Raw genomic sequence first — 7,032 nt, 5'->3', positions numbered from 1 at the left:
TTCTAATTCAAATTTAGGACTAGTGTTTTCACTCAACCTCTTTGATCTATTCCCTTCTTTCATCATTCTTTATGATAAAAAGTCTTTTGGTAAGATGGAAGTGGATGGCAGAAAATTAAAATGGAATATATATGAGCAAGGATAGTTTACATACCATCCTTTGGATGATATGACGTTTCTGATGATGCATGGGTTTCATGGAATTAAATAAAGTTTCAGGAATTGAGGCTTTATGGTTCATGGCAACAAAACAACAAGAAGGGAAAATACACAGCCACAAGGAAATGAAATATATTTTAAAAGCCCTGGAGAGTTGTGTTATAACATTCACAGATTTGTTCAGTTCTTCATTTTTGGATAATAGGAAATCAATGTGTTAATAAAAACAAAAAATCCCTTCATGCCCAAGTGAATGAGCACTTTTTCAATTGGTTGGTTTTGTTCTGAGCCTTGATCTCATTTAGTTTTAGTATTTAGTCATTTGTTTGGGGTAGTCCAACAAGGGTCAAAACTGTATAAATAACTTTTTAGCCAGGTTGAAATCAATAAATAAAGGATAGTTACAAAGGAAAAAGGGAATTTTTGGAACAATCTCCTTCTGATCTTAATTGATTCTGTTACTAACATTATTTAAAAAAATATCAGACTATCGCATCAGTTTTTATCAGACTTTGAGAGTGTGTGGTGATACATTTCAGCATGCATCAGTAGTATGACTTGAATGAACAGTTACAAAGAAATTTAGAAATATAAGGAGTACTTATGGAAAGAAAGATAAAAGTAAATTGCTCAGCCTGTCTGGTTTCTGTCCTTCACATTTCTCTGGCTGCTAACCCAAATTGCAGACCCAGCCTGGACCCAGCCTGGACCCAGCCCCAACCTGGTCTTTAGTACTGAGACATCCTTGGGTTGGAGACTTTCAAATAGTTGTAGCCCAGCCCTCTTAAACTCAGATTGAGAGAACCTAGCACAGTAGTTACATTGTATATGCTCAATGTCCACTGAATATGAATTTGAATATATTATTAGTGCCAGGCCTTTGGCTTGAGGTCTGATAACTGAACCCCATTGATCAGCCTGGGGTGTGTGGCAGGTTATGTGGATGTGCTGGTTTGAATCTATTACGTACCCCAGAAAAGCCCATGTTCTTTCATTCCAATCTTGTGGGGGTAGATCTATTGTGAGTGGGACCTTTTGATTACGTTGTTTCCGTGGAGATGTGACCCCATTCAAGGTGGGTCTTAACCCCCTGCAGATACATTTTGGAGAGAGTTCAGAGCTGAGAGAAGCTAAGAGACAGAAGCCCAGAGACATCCTGGAAAAAGCCATTTTTGAAACAAGAGCCCAGAAGAAGAAGGATTAGCAGATGTCATCATGTGCCTTCCCATGCGACAAAGGAACCTTGGATGGCTTCTGCCTTTCTTCAGAGATAGTATCTACCTCTTGATGGCTTAACTGGGACATTTTCATGGCCTTAGAACTGTAAATCTGTGAATTAATAACCCTCATTTCTGGTATATTGCATTCTGGCAGCTTTAGCAAACCGAAACAGTGGAGAATACAATGGTGCACCAATAGTATAATGCAGAATACTACCCTGCCTTCCTAAAACTTAAGGTTTTGTGTATTATTCATTGCTTCTGATTCCCAATTTTTATAATCTGCTCAAAAATATTTCTCTCTAGGGCAACTGTGTTGCTCTTTTCTGCCAGTTCTTTTTCAGGGATAAGAGTTCTACCCTGGAGCTTCAACCTTGTGTCTGGATCTCTGGGACCTGCCAAAGGATTTCTCAATTGCCCCCTTTTTTTTTTTTTTTTTCCTCAATTGCCTTTTGATCAGAACATCATCCACTCCTGAGATATCCTTTTGACCTGCTATGTGATCCCTGGGTCTCTTCTTTGTTGATGGCCATCCATAGACCTCCCAGCTCCTATAACTCCAGACACTGTGGGCTGCAATTCAGTACCCCATGGCCAGCCATGACCTGAACTATGACAGTAATATGGAGAGGACAAAATAGAGTGGGGGTCTTTCCAGGAGCTTGACCTTCTGAAGCTCAGTTCTCTGTCCTTCTGATATATCTGGATGACATATTAAGCACTGAGATATAGAGCTCGATTTGCTTCAGGTCAAATAATGGAAATTGCTGACTGCCTGGCTCTACCACTTACTGGCTGTGTGACCTTAGGCAAGTTACTTAAACTTTCTGTACCTGACAGACAGTCCTCATCTGTAAAATGAAGATAATGACAGCATTCATCTCACAGGGTTGTTGCAAGGATTAAATGAGACAATCCACATAAGGTGCTTAGATAGTGCCTGGCACACGGTAAATGCCCAACAATATTAGTTATGATTGTTTTCATCATCATTATTAGTCACATTATTGGATGGATTTCTTTTCCTTTAGCTATTTGGCATTCATTCAGAGTGGTTGGCTGCCTCTAAAATATAAGCTTTTGGAAGAACACAAAAGATTAGTGATATCAGATGCAGTGATAATGAAGTACGATAAGAACTTACCTTTGAGCAATGGATTTGGCAACATGGAGGCCTTCTGTGGCCTTCAGCAATTTTGGTGGAATGATGGGGGCCAAAGCCTGATTAGAGTGGGACCCAAGAAAGAATGATCCAGAACTCTCTGAGTTCTACACAGAGTCAGAAAGTGCTCCAGTCAGTTGTTACCTGGGCTTCAGGTAGCATTACTCATCCCCTGTGGCAGCCTTTACCTCGTCTTTTCACAGGGCACAGACCTAGTGCATGAGGCTAGGCTGAGGAGGTGTCACCATGACATCTTTCTACAACCTTCCATCCCACTTCCTTCCTTCTTCTGCTACCTTCTGTGCCTATTCAGAAAACTTCTAGAAGTTTCCTTCCATTCAACACAAATCAATTCATGCAGATAGATGCCTAGAGGTCACTTCACCAGTTATGCCCAGACATATCCCATCTTTATAGAAATCAGTCTTAAATTCCTTTTAGTATTGCTGACTGATGGCCTCTTGCTCAGAAGTGTCCCAATTGGTGATCAGTAATCTGGTGATTATAGGAAGTGATCGCCTACTACCCAGGATTCAATCTCCCCTCCACAACTTTTTCCAGTAGGAAGTCCATCTTTTGTTCGGATTTCATCCTGTATCAGTCAGGATCCCATCAGGAAAGGAGATACATACTTGTTACTCTAAACAGAGGGGTATTTAATATACAGAATTGATTATGGAGTTGTTCAAAGGTTGAAACAGCAAAAGGGGACACAGGTAACCAGAGATCACTAATTGCTGAAAGCAGCTACCACACCTAAGGCTGGTGGAACAGAAGAGAAGAAGCGAGGTTACCAGAACATATACACTTGGGACTGCTCAAGGAAGACTCAAGAGACTTTGAAATGTAAGCTTCTGCTAGAACTTAAGCTCCAGGGAGCAGGAGTTTTAATTTTGTTTTCTGATGAATCCCAAGTCCTTAGACTACTGATGGGCATGTAGCATGCCCTGAACAAATATTAGCTGAATGAATAAATAAAAAAGAGTTTTTGTGGGGCAGTCTTGGGGGAAAAAGTCTCCTCACTCTTCAGAGAGATATCAGAAAAGACTGTCTCTTCTGGCTGCCATGGCACATGAGTGTGAAGGCTGGAACTGCTGCAACCATTTTGCCACCGTTGACGTAAACTTGGATTGAAGTCGACTGACCTGTGGAAGGCAGAGTGAAAGAAAGAAACTGGATCCTTTCTTAATGACCTTTTGAGTTGCTCAGTCAAGCACCTTGAAAGCCGTTTTCCAACTGGGCTTTCCAATGATAAGAATCAATAAATTCCCCTGATTATTTAAAAAATATCCTAACTCATACAATGGCCTAAATTCCATTCCTCTGAAGGCTAGTTTGGTTTCCATTTGGGATTGAAGGTAAGGAGTAAGTTTGGAGATGAATCTGGTCATGATTTAACTTTGATCCTTAATATAGGTAACCCTAAATCAGTCCTAAAATTTGACCAAGATTTGGTTTTGCTCTTTAGTGGGCTATATACAATTGGCTGAAGGTACTTAACCCAACTATCCCATAGTAGAGATAAAGCACCTGGCACCATGTTCATAAAATATTAATTTCCCTTTCCTCCCTATCCACAGGCTTAAGTTCAGAATAATCTCTGGTAGTTGGGAGCTGGAGCCAATTTCCAGGATAATTTGTAACATGAATATCATTCTGTTTTACAACCTGGAATTTTTTTTTTTTCTTTCATCAGATCTGTTTGTCACTAAGGAGTCATTATTCTTGCGTTTCTCAGTATTCTCCTTTAGAGGTCACCATTGAAGGCATGAGGAAGTTTCAGTTAGCAGAAAGCTTGGAATTTATTTGTTTGATTTATTAAAAATACACCCTAGCCTAAGGGTCTCAGGGTATGCATATAAAATACCTCAATTAAATTCAAACTAGCAGCTAAAATTTCCTATTAAGAAACTGAAATATCAAAAAAACACCCAATAAGGAATGCAGCAAAAGTGGAAGGCTAGACCTGGTGCCAATTTCTTCAAGATCAACAAACTGGCAGGCTGGTGACCCAGGAATGGGCAAGAGTTGCCAAACAGGACTGGCCTCATGTGGGCAGAGTATTTGTACACTGAACTTGTAATTTAAAGTGTACTGGCCACCTACCCCTCAAACCCACCATCAAAAATAAAAATATACAAAAAGAAGCCCTTTACTTTGTTTTGACACTGTGCTTGAAGCCTTCCCAAGTAGAATATTTTTGGGTTAAAAAAAATTCTTTTGGGTTAAAAAGTACCTTTTAAAAAATCACACAACCTGTGCCAATTAAGGAGGGAAGGCTGTTAGTAATTAATATTTTAATTATCAATCAATAGCTTTCTCTGAATACTTCACTGAAATGAATCTTACTGGGCAAATGGACATTTAATTGAAGAGAGAGAGGGGGTAGTTTTGGAGGAGGGTTTATCAGAGGAAAAGAAAGGCATGGATGGGGCATGGTAGTGTGCATGGGTGGACATCTGTAGCATGAAATGAGATCACTGGGCACCAGGACATCTGGGGGACAGGGGAGCAGTGCCCAAGATGGGAGAAAACCCAAAGCATCTCTATACTTAATTTACTTGCCAGTCTTGTCTATCATAGAGTTAAAGGCCTTTCCAAAGAAACTCTTTGTAGGTCTTTGCGGGTTTACTAGGGAGACAATAATATGAGAACTGTAGCTTATGTTTATTGTTGCGAGTTTTCTGAAGATGAAAACTAGTATCTTGGAACAGAATAGGGTTCCCAGGCAAAGTGAGCCTGGCTGGTGCATGCTGTACAGCAGTGGTTCTCAAACCAGAATCAGCTTAAGGGCTTGCTCAAACCTTTCTGATTTTAGTGCCTCTGGGGTGGGACTGGAGTATGTGTATTTCTAACAAATTCCCTGCTGATGCTGCTGGTCCTGGGACCACACTTTGAGAACCACTGCAGTTGAGAGATCACTTTGAAGCTAGCTTTAAGCAGAGGATATTGTTGAGAAAGACGAAGGTGAGGTTTACTTTTAGAAAAGAGGTTATGCGCTTGCAATAAAATGGACAACATGTGTTTAACTGTTGCGATTTCCCAGCATCAAAATAGTGTATTAGGGTCTATATGCATTTGGTACTATGCAAAGTAAATTAATTAGACACAGAAATGTAATGCCTAAGGCAAGTTTTGTTGATAGTAGAGGATATGGTAGAAAAATATACACAATTTAGGAAATACAGTTTGATTACCACACTTTGAATTCTTCTTTGGCTCTGAAAAGATTAACTGCTACCTTTTTTGTACAATAACATTTTGCAAATTTATAAAAGTTCTTACATCCTATTATAGCTACTTATTGAGGTTATTCTCTAAATTGTGAGAGGCTTGAAGATAGGAGCTGATTTAGATCATATTCACATATTCACAGAGCTTGGCACACAGTAGGAGCTCAATTGAATGAATGAAGACATTGATAAATAAGTCAAGAACAGTCTAGGATTTTTGCAAGCTTTTCCCAGGTTTCTGCTCACCCCCAAGGTAGAGGAAAGTGAGAACGTGTAAGCGGAGGGATACTGGGGTAGCCAGAAGCCACCCTTCACAGATGCTGAACTTCTTTGAAGTCTCGTTTTCATTTTAAAAATTAATGTGGATTTTGCATTCTACTCCATAACGCGTCTGTGTTTGTTTTAATACAAAAATCATGTTTAAAACTACTTAGATAAATTACTTAATTTCTCCCCCCTCATTCTGCCCAGCCTTAATTTGAGGGGAAAAAAAAAAGGTCACCCCTGGGAGATATGCCACGTTTATCTCATGAGGGTTCATTCTGCATGACTCCACACTGGGCATCCTCTAAAAGGCAGAGGAGAAGGGAAATAGAGTTGGGGTGGGAGGTGCTGGGATGGCTGCAAAATAGGGAATGCTTCCTGAACTATGTAGTTGGGCAACTGAAGTCTCAAAGAGTGGGCTCTTAGGGGTTGACAGAGGAGCCAGAAAGTTGGTGTCATGGGGTTAGTGTGACTTAAACATGACTGGTGAGCATTGCATTCTTATTCTCTCTCTTTCTCTCTCTCCCCCTTTCTCTCTCTCTCACAGGTCAGGGAGAAGGGGCAGAGATAACAGAGTTTGCAAAGAAAAGGAGGAAGCAAGGGAAGGAAAACCCTTAGGAGGGTTCTTGAGAGGCTTTGAATGATAGGGTAATTTGGTTGTGAAGTCTTTGTAGAATGAATTTCTTGAAGAAGAGACCTAGAGATGATTCCTAGGCCAATGGGAAATGACCATAGGGTCCTCAGAAAAGTGTGGGTAGTTGAAAACAGTGGGAAAAAGACATCCTTTGGCAGTAATATTGAGAATCTGCTGGAGAAGAAAGTTGTAAATCCAGAAACAGGGGCAACCAAAAAGAAACTCTGCAGCTGCCCATCTATAGAACACTAGAGGGTGGGGACAGTCTTTACTGAAGGACTTGGATCTCCCAGCACAAGCTCTAAACATTACTCCTTACCTGTTAACATCACCTGTCTTATGACGTCTACCTCCAGAAAG

The sequence above is a fragment of the Choloepus didactylus genome, chromosome 16 (assembly GCF_015220235.1).
Source record: "Choloepus didactylus isolate mChoDid1 chromosome 16, mChoDid1.pri, whole genome shotgun sequence".
Taxonomy (NCBI): domain Eukaryota; kingdom Metazoa; phylum Chordata; class Mammalia; order Pilosa; family Megalonychidae; genus Choloepus; species Choloepus didactylus.
This window is presented reverse-complemented; position numbering follows the sequence as displayed.